The sequence below is a fragment of the Paramisgurnus dabryanus genome, chromosome 21 (assembly GCF_030506205.2).
Source record: "Paramisgurnus dabryanus chromosome 21, PD_genome_1.1, whole genome shotgun sequence".
NCBI lineage: Eukaryota > Metazoa > Chordata > Actinopteri > Cypriniformes > Cobitidae > Paramisgurnus > Paramisgurnus dabryanus.
In genome coordinates, this window is record NC_133357.1 from 6,180,712 (window position 1) to 6,198,250 (window position 17,539).

The window sequence follows — 17,539 nt, forward strand, 5'->3', positions numbered from 1 at the left end:
ATGCTGATGAACTTCTTTTTTTAGGAATTAAAGGATGGTTAAAGCCAACTTCAGCCAGGTTTGCTGCCAGATGTTTACAAGATTGGTTTGGAAGGGTTTTAGACGTTTGTCAGCTTGAGACTTGGACAGGTTGGGAAACCAACTGACCAAGAAATAAAACGCAGACTGGTTAAGAGTCCAACCAGCTGGGACCAACAAATTATCTTAGGTTGAAGGGTTTCATTCAGCAGCCTAGAAAAATGCTACCCAAAATAACCAACATTTGAGATGTCACCATAAATAAGAATTTGCCTGGCCATCCAAGCCAGTCTATACAGGGATTTTACAAATATCTTCTCATTCAGCCCTGTTTTTCTTTCAGAGAGCAAGCAAATTGCTTAATAGAGAGAAAATTAGCAAAGTATTTGCAATGGAAAGAGATTTATATGTATTTGAAAAAGAATCCAGTCAAGGGAGGAGACTTTTATAAATAATGCATGAATGAAGAGGTTGAGCTGTCCTTGTTCTGCATCCTTACTTCGGTTTGAATTTTTATATTTTGGTTCAAAATCCATATTCGTGACCTTTTAAAAAGCAGGATGCAAAGAAAGCAATGCTAAAAGCATTCACAACCGCAATCTTTAGTTTTCAAGGGAAATGTCTTATCTGTAAGGTCATTTGGCAGAGCAATGGCTCTAGTTTGTAAATCTACACTTATGCCAAGAAATGTTCAGCTACAATGTGTGCTTAAAGTTTACATTTATTAAATTTACTTTGAATATTATTTAATAAAGTACATTTATTAAGGGATATCAACTTGATTGATGATAGACACCGTTATTTTAATAGTTAATCATCAATGACTTCACGAGTCCCTCTTTCAAATACAATCCAATCTCTTTCACTTCTGAGAGATGGAGGTCATTCAGTCGGCGCTTGTCAATTATCTCCTGTGATATTTTGCACACCTTTGTGTCTGCTGGCCTCTGCGTCTCCCCGCCTCTGATGGACTGGACTCAATTAAGTGCGTACCGGCACTTTCAACAAGATTCTCTAGAAGAAAAGAAGCGAGTCAGTGACCTCAGACTGTGATAGACTGAATCAAGTAGAAGGTTTTGTTCAGGTGAAGATAGCTGTGTGCAAAACACGATGGCTTTTTAGGTCGCAGGTTTGATGATAAATATCAAAAGATAATTTCTTTAAATGTGCACAGATCCACATGCTGCCCTGCATGACAGATAAACATCCTTTTGTTTGGCAACCATATCTCAATATGTAGCTGTTGTTTTATTTTTAACCAATTAATTTGTATCAATTGATTTGAATCAATTTCAAAATAGTTTACTAATGAATTATTTTTTATGTCTTTTAACAAAACTACTATTCATTCTGGATTTAAACTGCTAATCTTGATGCACAATTCCAATCTGTCTCTGATTTTTTTGATGACCCCCTTAAATCATCTATTAAAAGTGACTCGTTTTCAATATCCAGGGTGGCCAATGGGGTTGTAGGGCCCAAGGCATCATCATGAAGACGAGCCCCAATGATAGCACGTCTACCCATTGTCGGCCTGACGTCAAAACCCAACGTCGGCCAGATGTCAAAACCCAAAGTCGGATTGACCTCAAAACCTAACGTCGGTCTGACGTCAAAACCCAATGTCGGATTGACCTCAAAACCCAATGTCGGTTTGACCTCAAACCCAACGTCGGTCTGACGTCAAAACCCAATGTCAGATTGATGTCAAAACCCAATGTCGGTTTGACCTCAAAACCCAACGTCTGTCTGACGTCAAAACCCAATGTCAGATTGATGTCAAAACCCAATGGTTGACCTCAAAACCCAACGTCTGTCTGACTTCAAAACCCAACGTCGGATTGATGTCAAAACCCAATGTCGGTTTGACCTCAAACCCAACGTCTGTCTGACGTCAAAACCCAATGTCAGATTGATGTCAAAACCCAATGGTTGACCTCAAAACCCAACGTCTGTCTGACGTCAAAACCCAATGTCGGATTGATGTCAAAACCCAACGTCGGATGGACCTCAAAACCCAACTTCGGTCTGACGTCAAAATCCAACGTCGTTCTGACCTCAAAATCCAACTTCGGTCTGACGTCAAAACTCAACGTCGGATTGACCTCAAAACCCAACGTCGGTCTGACGTCAAAACCCAACGTCGGATTGACCTCAAAACCCAATACGGTCTGACGTCAAAACCCAACGTCGGATTGACCTCAAAACCCAACGTCGGTCTGACGGCAAGACCCAACGTCGGCTAGACGTCAAAACCCAACTTTACACATTTGGACTTTTTAACATGCTTGGACTTGGTTTTAGTGTGTTGTTTTAAGTTCAATGTGATTGTAAATTCACTAATGTTATTGATTTTCTTTTGTCTGTCCCATCCTTTTAACATTGTTTTAATCTCCCACAGTAAGATCTGACCCCAGTTTTATCTTTCTAACTCAGATGATAAGTCTGATAAATCGTTACACACTTATAGTCAAAATAAACATGAATTTGGTTACATGTCGCCAAAATAACTTTTAAGATATGATATTTAAACATGTAAGTAAATCAACAGTGATTACAAAGTGTTTGCTTTCATTTATTTACTGTATTTATTTTATTTTATAAATCTTGTCCAGAACACGTTCAAACTGTCTTAACTTTTTTTATTAAGTTTGTCATTATTGTAGTTTTAAACTCCTCCAAACATGCATTAAAACAGCAGCCTTTGACCAAAAGAGAAACAAACATTCATAATCCGGTCACTGTAAACCACAACCCTCTCTCTCCCTCTCTCTGTCTATCGTTTAGTGAGTTACTTTATAGATTAAAGATTCTTATCAGGACAATCATTTTAAAGGCACCAAAGTGGAAATGGAGAGATGCTGTCGGTAGATAATCTGAATGAAGTGGCTTATTCAAAAACCACTTTAATCCTCTCAAAAGTGTGCTAATTTTAAGTGCTACTACATCATTTGATGTCTGCAGATGTATGCATATGTGTCAAACAAAGTAAATGTAAACCAACTTTATTTTCTCATCATTGAGGTCACTGTGAAACAGTATTGATCTTCATGTTGGTGACTGATAATCTCAAATATATAGTCCACAAGAGTCAGAGATGGGTTCAGATGACCTTGTTGGATTTGCAGCACTACCTTAATTCTAGGAAACTAATTCAACTGTAATAAAATGTATCAGAAACTACATTGACAAAATCTATGGTTTGCAGATCTGATCCTTTGTTTAGCAGAAAAGTGAGTGCCAGTCAGTTGTTTGTGTTTCGTCTTATCTTGTTTAATTCATAACCTTTTTGTCCCAGCCAGTGAAAGCACATCTTGGTGTTTTGTAGATCTAGGCCAGACATTTCATCATCCAAGACCTCAGAGGAGACGTTAGACACAGACTCACATTAGTTCAGCACTGCTATTTTTCAGCTCTGGGTCTTACAACAAGATTAAAGAGAGGTGTTAACAAGTGAACATCATTTAAATTTAAAGAGAACATCTAGGACATTCATAGAGAGATACGATCATTTAAATTAAGCAGGGGTGATCAATCCAAATCTTTCACAAGAATTGAAATGAAATGGATTTTAGATAGTTCACAATATGGGAAATAAGTCCATGAGAATTTGTGAATTTAGAAACATACACAAACTATACTGTATGCACACTTTGTATAATGTTATGTGCTTCATCTCATTAAAAATGGAAACTTGGAATCTGAATATGCAGAGAGATGTAGTTTCACATATTGCATGGTTTGTGTCTGTAAACATTGTATTTTATACATATTCAAAGTAAAGGGTTTTCATACTGATATACAAATAACCCAGCAAGCAATTGTGTGTTTAAAATACGTCTATAGCTGTCCAAACACAGCCCAGACGAAAATTGGGCTGTCAGTGAAGATTTAATAGACGTCTAACTGTAGCCAAATATATAAATGAAACCAAATACCTTTCAATCACTGTTCACTTTGCTTACATAATAAAATATTTGACATATTACCAAATTCAAGTTTATTTTGGCTATAAGTGGGTTCCTCATAGCCAAACTATATTTGGTCTATAGTTAACCATGACGGTGAAATGACAGCTATTGGGCGATTCTCACGAATTTCAGATTTAGAAGGTGTCCAGCATCAGAATTTTTAAAAGGCAGTTAAAGCCAATTTTTTGCACATATAAGATTAAGGTCTGAACTTACTATAACCATTATTTTTAGAGGATTTAAAAAAATCCTATAGAATTATTTGAAGAGTTTGGTTCCAAAACGCAATAAATGCCATTTTTGAAAAAATTGAGTTACTGCCAAAATCAGTATTATATCAGGTCAGTATTTAAAATTAAATTCTTAATTTTACGCAACATCCAATATCCGCCGTGTTATTCTGTAATCTTTTCTCTCTTTTTTCCCAAAACGCAATAAACGCCACTCCTCCTTTTCTACAGAAAGCAATAAATCCGCTCCACAAATTACAGTGCACCATTTCACGCAATGTAAACAAACAATGGTGGCGCGTTGAGTACACAGAGTCCTAGTTTTCCTCATCTACTTTGTACTTCGTGATCAACAAACGAACAAAAACGAAATAATACTTTAATAGCATTGATAAACCTGTGGTTTTCTGTGACGGGAAAGAAACGTAAGCCATTAACATCTAATAATTTACGCGAGAGGCACTCGGGAGACAATTGCTTGTTCTTCCGACAGCATCTAGCTTCTCTCGTGCTAACACATTGATCCCAGGGGATCTTATGAAAAACTTTCCATAATTTTACTCAAAGTCAATGAGAATCACAGCTGATCGCTGTGAAAAATGTTAAGCGATGGCATTTAGTATAACCGCGCAGCAATGACAGTGTTCCTAATATGACAAAGTAAGTGTTTTTATTATTTTTTTTAATCAGTGTGTACAACTGTTCAACTAAATGAATATAAAATGGCAAAAATGAATGCACATCTATACATTGATTGAATAGATTTATAGAATTTTGAAAAAAAAAACGTCATGGATTTATTGCATTTTGTGGAAAAAAAATCATTCGTTTTTATAATAAATCTTTGAAAATCAAGTTATAGATTTAAATTTTTTTATGTTTTTATAACCTAAAGTTGCTATGTGAAAGTTTGTAACAGAAATAAGTGGTTTTCCTCTTGTCACTTTCTTGGTATAGAAAACACGTTTTTACCGAAAATTGTCAAAATGGTTTATTGCGTTTTGGAACCAAACTCTTCATTTACATTTTTTAGATTATCATTATAAAAAATTATCATTACCGCAACATGATATTACATTATATATATGCATTTACAAACTCATGTTTCGGTAATGAGAACTAAAAAGTTGTCTATGACTGTGAGGGTTTGGAGGACAAATGAACCCAAGAGCAGACGATGTCGGGGAAAAACAGAAAACACTTTATTTAACAACAAACACAAAGACCCACGAGGGGGTATGAAACATGAAACACGAAATTCTTGACAGATAACACTACAACTTGACTGGGTAACTAGACTCTAAATATACATGCAACACGAGAACTCGACACAACACAATGAGAACTAAAGCACAGAACTAAAGATACACTGACATAAAATAGAAGAAAGCAAACAAGATAACGAGCGGGAACAGGTGATGGGAGAAAACCAATGATTACTAATAAGCAGGAGAACGAGGGGGCGGGGTCACAGGACAAGACACCGGAGGCATATGCCAAACACAAAAACAAGGCATGAACCTCCACACAAGGCCAGGGACTGCCAGAACTCTGCCACCATGACAAAATACAAATTTAACAAGACCTCAAGGCAGAGTCCTGACAATGACAAACAAAATTTTTACTTTTATCTGGAGAGACAAAAATAAGAACTGTTACCTGGTAGCCATCTTGAGTGTCACAGTCAATTATGTCCCTTCCAACAATTCTTTTAAAAATGTTAGTTCCTTGAGGGCTTAAACAATGATTGAAAATTGTTGCGGAGAATGAGAAAATTGTTTTTGGACACATTTATATTCCTTATTATTGTCTCTACATTTACCAATGATCACCAAATACCACATGTTTCTTCACTGTAAATGTTTATAGTATAACATGCACTGAAGCTTTTTATTTTTTAGATTTTTTATTATAAATATTTCCGTGTCAAAGAACCCAAATCCAGTCATGGACACGTTGCGTTAATGAAAATTTCCTCATTAAATGTGGAAAAAACAACAAAATTGGTTTGTATGATGTCATGTGAAATCATGTGCAAAATAGTACATGAAGAGATGTTTGTAACTGTATTCTTCTTATTTTGATACTCTTATTTTGCATTTACTTTTTTTAATCAAAATGTTTCATGACACCATAAGTCTAATTTCGCAAGAATCACCATATTGCTTGCTGGGTAACAAGAGTCTAAACAAAGCTATAGTGTTAACCTGTTGCTTATTTATTTGTAATTCTGTGAATATATGTACTTTGAGATTTAATATCAATCAGGCAGCAGTGTGTGAAAGCGTTGTGTCGCATGTTTTACATCAGCACGTGATTAATTGTATGATTCATTAAAGTGAAGGATTTGTGATTCTCCAATCAGAGCTAATCAGCAAAGATTCACGTGAAGAAGGAGGAAGACGAGTTTTCCTCTCTTCCTCTCAATCTTCATGCCGATAACTCATAATAAACAGTCACAGAGCCGCTTATCTCCAATGTAAAATTCTCTGATGAAAATGACTCAGGTATGACCTCAGACACACAGGAGCAGCACATGGCACATTGTGTTCGGGCACGTGTGTCGCTCTCTATCTCTCTTTGTGTCCTTGTCTCCACTTCCTCCCACACTACAATACACACACACAAACATTTCAAAATCTACAGTGTGTGTGTGTGTGTGTGTGTGTCGCACCTTCTGGTGGTCTTGATGAATGAGGATGGGGTTTTTGATATCGTTATATTTGTAAGACATTTAAGATTATTTGATAATGAAGTTTCCATTGATAGAAAATGTAAATGTTCACTATTCAAAATGCAACATATCATCAACATGATACAGAATTGCGATTGTTTGTTATATTTAAGCATTTACATCTGTGTATAAAGGCACATATCTGATAAAAAATATAGATGATTATTCATATTTTTTTCGTTTCTGTTAGTAGGAAATCTTAATATTGATTTTCAAACTCAAACAAAGATTTGATCTCACCATCATCGAATCAGTTTTTGAGGATTACATAGCGAGACAGTCGAAATCCATAAGAACTATAGGTGCCAGGAATAAAGCTACCCTAAAAGACTATTATTTTGTAAACATAACTTTACACACTGCAAAAAATGATTTCCAAAAAAAATTCTTAGTATTTTTGTCGTAAAAATATCAAAAAATTCTTAAATTAAGATGCTTTTTCTTGATGAGCCTAAGAAAATAAGTCTAGTTTTTAGACCAAAAATATCAAATTTAAGTGAGTTTGTGCATAAAACAAGCAAAAAAATCTGACCATGGGGTAAGCAAAAAAATCTTGAAAATTTTTCTTAAACACTAAACTCAAGAAAAAAAATGTCTTACCCAATTGGCAGATTTTTTTTGCTTGTTTTATGCACAAACTCACTGAACTTTGATATTTTTGGTCTAAAAACTAGACTTATTTTTTGGGTCATTTTGCTCATCAAGAAAAAGCATCTAAATTTAAGAATTTTTAGATATTTTTACTGAAAACAAGACAAAAACACTAAGAATTTTTTTCCTAAAAATAATTATTTGCAGTGTGTCCTTGAAACTTTTCACAGTAAGGTAGTTTCACATTTACGTTCCTCTTCATGGACTCGTGATATTTCCTTTTGGAAATGCAAAGCTTTGTTTTGAACTGTGTTGCGTCTACTCTGTATGAAAGTGAGGTCATCAGTATAAACACAGGCTGACAGACGGTTCATAATGTTTCTGTTTAATTCTACGAGTCCTCAGGTGAACGTAAAACAGATTCAACTCCACCGCTGCTGTCCAGGGTCTCCATTAGATGCCCTTTATGTTGTTCATTTCACAATGACCCAAAGGACTCTGAAAATAGCATTAATGGCTAACAGGGATTAAGTCTGTGGGAACACGCTGTCATGATGATGATTTCTAGCTCTAAAGACTTAACAAACTCATCTGTTTGGTAGAGAGTCTGAATCCTCTTGAACCGTCCTCATGTTTGGGGAAAGATATTTGGGTTCATTTCACGATTACTGTATGTCAAAAGCGAATTGTGAGTCTAGGCTCTCTACACCACAATGGCCGCAACAGCCAACAAGATTTGTATGCTTTTGTCACAAGGTGACGATCTTTTAAGGGCGGAACCAAAGTTTGGGAAGTTTTGGTTCCGCCCGGAAGTTTCCCCACCGGGCCGCATATGAAGACGGACCTTTTTACTTCCTGGTTTCCAGGGCGACGCTGTTAGGGCTTCACGAGCCACAGGTGTGAGGCATTGGTTAGGCAAAGTGTGATTGGAGGCTGGAAGACAATGAAGCACTTAAATAGCTCTGTTAGAACACAGAAAGGGGCGATTCACACGAGCGCGATGGACACGAGAGGCGAGTGACACGGGGGAGCTCCTTTGCCGAAGGCAATATAAAGACACGCACCTTCTGAAGAGCCCGAAGCTCTGTTGATCCGGGGATCGCTAAAGCGAGCGGAGAGAGGACAGAGCCATAGGAGGTGAAAGGAAGAAAAGCGGTGGATCTTTTGAAAGGAGCACCCCGAAATCGCTTATTATCCCTGTTGTTGACTTACATTGATGAAGATACCGAAGGCCTTATAGGTAGAAGAATTAAACGAATACTGACCTTGGATGAAAGAAACGAAGGAAGGAAAGACGCACCATTGTGAGTATACGTTTGTGGAAAAGTGGTGTTGGTGGCTGAAAACCACCCTGTCTATGCATCTGGGGTCCTAGCAGTGTGAGATCAACCTTGGAGAACGTGGGACGAAGAAAGTGCAGCAGTTGTGAGTAACGGAGTCTCCTTATGGAAGTGTTGTGCATGTATTTGACCTGTATATCTCTTTGAGTGTTTCCGAAAGAGAGTGGGTGGCCCTACCCCTGAACAAGCGCGGTGGGTGAGCCAAAGGGTTTTTGTGCTGAAACAGCTCCGGTGACGAAAACAAACACTAGGCCGAGTTACCATCTCCATATTTTCGTCCAGAGCGAAGTAAAGGAAGACGGGCGTCTATTTGTGTGCACTGAGCGTGGAGGGTGAGTCTTGGATATAGAAATTTTCACTTGAAGTGGTGCTGTGTAATGCTGTGTATTGCAGTGAGATTGCTGTTGTCTTGTCTGACGTACCCCCGCCTCCAGTCACTCGTTCCTGAGACGACGAAGAGGAAGAACGGTCCTAGAGTAAGACATGAATATGCTGTGAGTGTGTTTCAGTCTTAAAATCACGGAGTGGCATCTCGAAGTATTTTCCCAGCCAAACGCTCGGCGGACTTGAGTTTAGGAGTGGCGGTGAAGAACCGTGCTATTGACGGTGTGTGAGTATTACCTGGAATATTGCTACCTTACCTGTGTCTTTTTATCGTCACAGAGCTTGAGGCGAAGGAGATCCGCCGCCCCGAGGTCTCGACGAAAGGGCGCCCCGGTCCAGTTTTCGATTGACCAACGGGTCTCGAGGAAAGGGCAGCGCTCGACCCGGTGTGCCGGCGTGACGTTCTCGCCCCTCTGTAGACCAACGAGCTCGTCGAGAGGGTTTTGGCCCCCGGCGTCACATAGGAAACCACTGTCCAGTTGACGCATCGCGTAGCCAGCTATCGTAAGTCCGCCACCCTATTAAATAATATATGACCTGTTAAAACTGCCAAAACCACAGGGAAGAGGAGTGTGTTGTGAGAGCTGTGCAGAGAGCCATACCTACCTCAAAGCGGTAGTCAGCAGACATCTGTGGAGAGAGAGAGAGCCAGCGTGAACACTGAGATACCGAACTGTGAAGAGAGCCATACTTACCCAAAGCTGTAGTCAGCGCAGAGGTGAGAGAACCATTGGAAACCGATTCATTGTGCCTTTGTGTCCCAGCAGTCATCTGTGGAGAGAGAGAAGGAGAGCCAACGTGAACATGGAGATATTGAGCTGTGGAGGAGAGCCTGGAGTGGCTGTTATTTTAAGTTCCCCTTTCCCCTTCCCTATTTAATATTTTTAAGTAATTTAATAAAGTATATTTTAATTTTATGCTTACCTTGTGTGTCTGGTCATTGGGGTGGCTTTGGGAATCTCCTCGAGGTGGAGAAAGGGGCGTGGCCTTATTTACACCTGGGTCCACCCCTACCTGTGACACTTTCATGTTGCGATTCTTTTTAGGGAAAATGTCCGACATTTATTAAAAATAATATTTAAAAGTTTTGAAATGTTGTTTTTTAACAAAGTTTAGGTCTTTAAGGGCCCTTAGTAATATAAGGTCTAAATCTACACTGTAAAAAAATCTGTAGAAATTACAGTATTGCTGGGCAGCTGGTTGCCAGTAACTTACTGTAGATATTACATTTACCACAGTTTGTTCAAAGTTAAATGAACATGAAACATTTTCAGTCTTTATCTTCTACAGTAAGTTGCTGGCAACCAACTGCATAATTACAGCAAATGTACATAACATGTACATACATAAATGTAATAACCAGAATAAGACACTGGGAGGTGTTTTGGCCAGAAAGAAACTCTCCACCCTATCAACCATCTAAGAAAACCTTAGCAACCACCCAGAAATGTTTGCATTTGCATTGCAGCGCAGACGACCGTGGACTCTCCTGATCATAGATATGTATAATAAAGGCTAGATGTCTCACCCGCGCTGCTGGCCGATTGAGTTGAATGTCCGCATTTGGCGGCCATCTTACCACAGGGCGCTCGCTCACTCGTAGCATTGTGTTCAATGGTGCATGTTCTTTTAAATGACCATAACTTGCATAATTTTCTACCGATTTTCAAACGATTTGGTTTGTTATAAATGTCAAAGATGTACCTATGACACTGCATACCTCTATAAAATAAAAATCATGAAACATGTAAAAGCATCCAGAATTATAGCCAAATTAATAACTAAGAAACTAAATCATTTAAAAAATGTTTAGCAAGTTATGGTCATTCAAAAGTACATGCACCATTAAAACTCAATGCTACGAATGAGCGAGCTGCCTGTGGTAAAATGGCCGCCAGGTGATGATGTTAGGGACTCTGCCGTCTGAAATCTCTATGCTCCTGATGACGAAAATGACGTCATGCGGACAGCGCATGTACGTGGACGGCCCTTGTATACCTTCGGCTTAACAGTGCATTCAGTCTGTACATTTCTTTAGCAAGTTTGTGTTCACTGGGATCGAACCCATGATGTTTGCATTGACACAGTGCACAGCACCAAACAAACTGTCTTATCACATGTCTAGCATGTGTAATATAAAACACACATTTTATTTCATAAAATATGAATGCATTTTAAAGATTTGAAGGGAAAATGCTGAATTTGGAAACACTGTGTTTTTCGGCTGGTTATATAAAGGTTTAGCAAAGGCTCCTGACCTTGTTGATTTTTTCCTGCGGGTGAAATGAAAGTGACCCCCATGCCATAACACAACCACTCAATGTTCAATCTGACCTCTTTTTTCCTCGATTTCCCAGCGGTATATATCTGTGAGAGGGAATTCAGCGGCAATCTTTTACCTTAAACAAAGATCCACAGACCAAATGACGACATTCACTATTCACAAATACTTTCCAGATACGACTCTGTGGAAACAAAAGAAAGTCTTTCTCTGAGTTCTCAAAAATAGGGCTGATCTCTAAAACACAGGCTTGCTTTTATTGATTATAAAGCATCTCATCAGGTTTGAAGATTGAAACTTAAAGGATATATTTGGAAGTTTTTAGGATGGAGAATTGCTCCAGAATGCTCTAGAAAAATATCAGAAGGAAGATTCAGGTCCTAACCGGCCACAATGTCACGCACGATTCATAAGCAATTTAAATACACACTTTAATTAAAAGATCAAAACATCATCCAATCAAAACACTGTGTTATTCACAAAACACAAGCAGAAGAGATTCATGCGTAAATTGTAAAGTGCTGCACTCCATTCAATAGCATAAATTATTAAAAAATAGATTAATTAACAATTTGTGTGTCAAAAATAATACCCTAGGTGTGGATGAATGTTTGACATTCAACCCAGTAAAAAATTGTGCATTTTAAAGACTTCTAATAGGCATCTAAATAAAGCCCAGACATCTAGGATAAAACAAGGCAAAATTTGGGCTATCGTTGTAATTTTTTATAGATGTCAAACCATAACCCAAAAATAAATAAAATAAAATAAACAAAACCAAACAAAACACCTTGTAATCACTGTTGGCTTTACTTACATCATACATCTGACAAGTTATTTTGGTAAAAACGACATTAAACCTAGAGAAGCGATTTCCTCATAGCCAGACTACAGTATCAAAAAACAGTAAAAAAGCATCAAATTATTTTCATGTTCACCAAGCAGTAAAGACTGTGGATTTAATACTGCGGAATTAAAACTTAGGGTTCAGTTATGGTTAGGGTCGGGGTTTAGGTTTAGGGTGGGTTTAAGTTTTATTTACAAAAATGTTCACAACAATATGTTGCAAAATCAGGTTGAGCCAGCCTGATCTCACGAGAAATAGTACATATTTTACGAGTTGGCTTATTCGTATCAATTCATAAAAAAATTATCGTGCAAAATCCAGCCCGGTCTCATGAAATGACCTATAGTCACGTAATTTTTGTATTATGTTTTGTGACACTGTCACAAATTTCCGCGTTATTTCGTGATCGTATCCCAAATTTCTGTTTATGTGTCATTGCCACGTATTGGTTACTAAACTGTTTTGTCCTATTTTCTTAACATTGTTGCTTCGGTTTAGGTTAGATTTACATAAAATGACATCCTAACCCAAACCCAACTCTAACCCTAATCCCAGGCGACAGTGTTTAAAAATTTAGAAAATATAACAAAATAAATCAGAAAAAATTGTATAAGTGACATCCTAATGCAAACCTCAAATCTAACCCTAAACCGAAGCGAAAATGGTTTGAAAATAGGAAAAAGCAGTTGAGTAACCAATACGTGATAATCACACATAAACAGAAAAAACGAAAAAGATAAAAAAAAAAATATGTGACTATAGGTACATATCTTGTGAGACTCGTACACTTTCATGAAAAAATACAACAAAACCGAAGCCCACTAACCCAGCCCATAACCCCAACGTCACAGGGGTCAAGGCAAATCGTACCAAAATTTACAAATGTGGTCGTATAAATTAAAAACTAATTAGCCAACTGGTAAACTATGTACGAATTCTCGTGAGATAGCATTGGTTGAGCACTTCAGTATATCGGTCTATAGTTAACCTAGACGCTGAAATGATGGCTATTGTTTGCGAAACAGTACAAAGAGGAAGATTAGATTGTTAAGGTTAAAAAATGTTATGGTGAAAAGGTTGCCATCCCATGCATCTTATTCCCAGATTATAATCATAAACAATCATGAATGCATAAACAGAACATGCATGTTACAGTTAAACAGATTCAGGGCATTATGAAGAAAAAAAACAAAAGTATCTTTGTTGGATCTCAAAAGATAAAGCACAGAGACGCGTTTGAGTTCAGCGTGTGGGTCACTGATTCTCTTATCAGTAATTCTGTGCATGTTGTGCTGGATCTGAGACTCTTGTATGGGGTTAATGTGATTTAAGGAACACAGCACAAGGTGACCTCAACTGTTACATTATACTGCAGGAGATGAAGATCTCCTCGCACCTGGAGAACTGCACCTGTGGATTTAAACAAAACCGTAAAGTGTTCACCTAAAAGATGTCAATGGACATCCCTCTTGTTTTTACAACCCAGCGTACTTTATAATCGGACGTATTTCTGCGAACAATAAAATGAGAAAGAATGAGGCAGGTGATTATAGGAAAAATGTCATTTGTGACTTCATCCTATTGTAAAAGGAAAAGCATCAAATTATTTTCATGTTTACCAAGTAGTAAAGACTGTAGATTTAAATACTAATAGGAAAAGCAGCGGTCACAGATTTAGTCATAAACAGCAGAAGGACCCGAGCATCAGCCATTGAAGGTGAAACATGCAATTAATAAGATCTATGGCACAGACAGTAATAGAGAAAACTTAAGCAGTAGACATTGAGCCGCCTCACTGCGTATGGAAATCGAAAGCTGTAAATAGTGAGCGTTTTCATTGGCACCTCCTCTGGTTTTGGCGGGGGATCCTCCGAGTTTACTGTGAGGCAGAAGGTGATCTGTATCCGTTTAATATTCAAGACATTTATCTTATGGGACACAGCTGTAAATCCTGAAGTTTTGAAGGTAGATTAGTGTCGGCCGCTGAGGGAGTCGAGTTTGGAAGGACGGAGAGCTGTGGGGATTTACTCATTAACAGCTTGTTTATGTGACACTATGAATCATGGGGTCGAAGTGATGATGTCCTGAAGTAGGCAGGTGATCCCTGCAGTTTTTGGTCCCCCAAAGAACATTCAAGTCAAAAGTACCTAAAAGAATAATTTATTTATAAATATTTTATACTGAAGCCAAAGAGAGGAACCCTATGTGCATTGCGCATTAGTCAAAATATGTGCCTGCTACAAGCTTCGTAAGGGCTCATGATAAAAGAAAAGCTTGCGTTTGCTAGATACTCGCTTAATCTCAACGTGAGCGTCTCTTTCATATTGAACCCTTTTGACACGTATGCAGCAGGCATGTATTTTGATGGAGGTTCCCATGGCCCATCAAACACTGAAAAAAATGATTAATTGATTGTGATTAATTTTTTTAAGGTAAGTGGTTGCAATCAATTTATTTAAGCTACATTTAAACAAAAGTTTTATATTTTATTTTACGTTACTAATCTTTTTTGTTTAAATGTAGCGTATATAAATTGATTGCAACCACTTACCTTATTTTTTTTATTAAATTCAATATATAATTTTTTTCAGTGTATATTTTGTTTACAGAGTTTTTCATATAAAGTAATCGTATGGCTTCAGTTCGCAAGGTTTGCAACGTGAATGGTTTGTAATCCTTTTATACTGTTTTATACAATAAATACCTGACTGTACTTTTACTTGCGTGTGTTTTATATGGTTGAGAAGTGGTAAGGTTTAGGGTAAGGGTGAGTGGGGTTTGATGCAAAATATCTTTAAAACCATAAATGTTTATGAAACCGTTTCTACATTTACAAATTCATAAAATTAAATGTCTAATCTGATGTTTAAAGCAAAAACCTTAAAACGTAACAAACACTATACCGCTAGAGGACACTAATAAAAGAGGACAGTCTCCTTTAAAAGTACACAATATGTCCTAAAGGTACAACATTGAATTATGTTTTGTCTACATATAAAGGTACAAAACATAAATTTAGGGTACCACCCCAGCGACAAAAAGGGTACAGTTTGGTATCTTTTTTTATGACAGTGCTTGAAAAACAACTTTTATTTTTAAAAATAGAAATGTATCCTGGGTTTGGTTTTCCTGGCTCTTTTTTGTATCACTAAGGGGGCGCGTACACTAACGCTTTTACGCCCGCGGCTGGCGCGTTTTTAATTGATTCCAATGGAAACTCTGCGTTTTTCAAATATGCCAGCAGCTAGCGGTTTTTTTTCCTGCTGAAAACCGGCACTCTGCGTTTTTTCCACGCTGAGCGTCGAGAGTTGAAAGAGATTTAACTTTGAGTGAAAATCTCCGCTCGTCAGTGTCAGTTCTCACACGACCATCCACTCACAATGGAGGAGGGGCGGGACATTACCACAGCAACCAACCGGCTCACAGCTGAAGTATCACAGCTACTAAAGCGCTCAGCTGAAAAACAGCTGGCATTCGGCATCGTCAAGGTGTTTTCAGCCGCGTTTAAAAGTTTTGGTGTATCCAGCCCCTAATATTCATCAATTCCACAAGCTGGTCAACATCAAATCAAGGTCAAACTTTACAACAAACCAAAAAGAAAGCCCTGCTGGAAAAACCAAGAACAGCTTAACCAGCACCAAACCAGCATAGACCAGCATGCTGGGAATGATGCTGGTCTATGCTGTTTTTTCAGCAGGGAGTGAATTCTTTATTATGTTTTTTTGCGCTTTAACTTTATTGAAGAAATGATAGAAGGTGATGAAGTTGGGTTAGTCATTAAGTCTGAAGGTAGAACTAATGAGTGCACTACATCAGAATATCTTCATCATGTCAAAATTTAAAACATGCACGCACTCGCATGCACACACGCACACACACACACACACACACACACACACACACACACACACACACACACACACACACACACACACATGAGTGTATGAGAGATATCCTCTTCAGTAATGAGCATACTAAAGTCTCATCTGTATAGTAAAGCATATCAAATCAGACAGCCTCATTTTAAGAAGATTAATCTGAGGACGGCAGTGAAGAGGTTTTACGTCATTACATGATACACCAAAAGACATTTAAAATCATCCTTTTAATAATACTTCATTACTTAACACATCAACTGATGGCCATTATTGTGCTGCCATATTTTGAATATGCTCCACAAAAGTACTTAAATGTGTAAATACGCTTTTCAACTCCAAATCGGGTTTACACTTTTAATGCACTTCATGTCTTATTGTGAACAATCAACGCAATCTCATGACATTTCATATTTAACATACGAGGTCGCTAAATAGTATAAATTCGTCCGACCACACCCGGGGCAGGGTTTTGTACATTTTTGAACTTTACAAAACGTGCAAATTACAATACATTTGTGCACATATTCGAAAATAATCAACAGGTAAAGTTGCAGGCAATGTTGACGTCTTCATAGTAGTAGATCAAGGTTGTCCTCATTTCTAGCCCCAACCTAAATATCTTACCTAAACTAATAGTAAATATTAAAAGTAAAACATTAAAAGACATTATGAAGTATTCTGGCACAGATTCACCACCAGTTTGTGTGTCAAATGTTTTATTCAACATGTTTCTTCTGAAAGAAGAAAAGGAGGTCAAAGTCAAAAAATAAGATGCAGTATAAATCACTGAATAACAGACACATATTAGTCAACAACTCTCAGTCTGTTCTTTACAGAAAACTATTTTATGTCTTTAAAAGAACTGGAACATAGTGGACACATATATGATTCGGTTTAATGATACTTTTATAGCAATTTATTGTCTATTAGCTGGACAGCTCGTGGGCACTGTATACTTTCATTGTATGGAGTAATAGCATCTCTATTTGTGTTTTTCAGACGATAGGGTGGATAAATAAATGACAACATTTTCATCTGGGTCAACCACTGTTAACTGGAACAAACTGGGCATACAGTGTGAAAACGAAGGTACCTGTTAATGTGATATGACCCATCATCCTTTTTGTTGCCATGGAAACAAGTGACCCCAGCCATCCACACCCAGTAGACAGGTGGCTCAGGTCACCTCTTGCGTTCACCTGCATGACATCTCGTCTTCTCTTTCAGATAAAGTTCCCAGAAGTGTGAAAGAGGAGTCTAGCTGC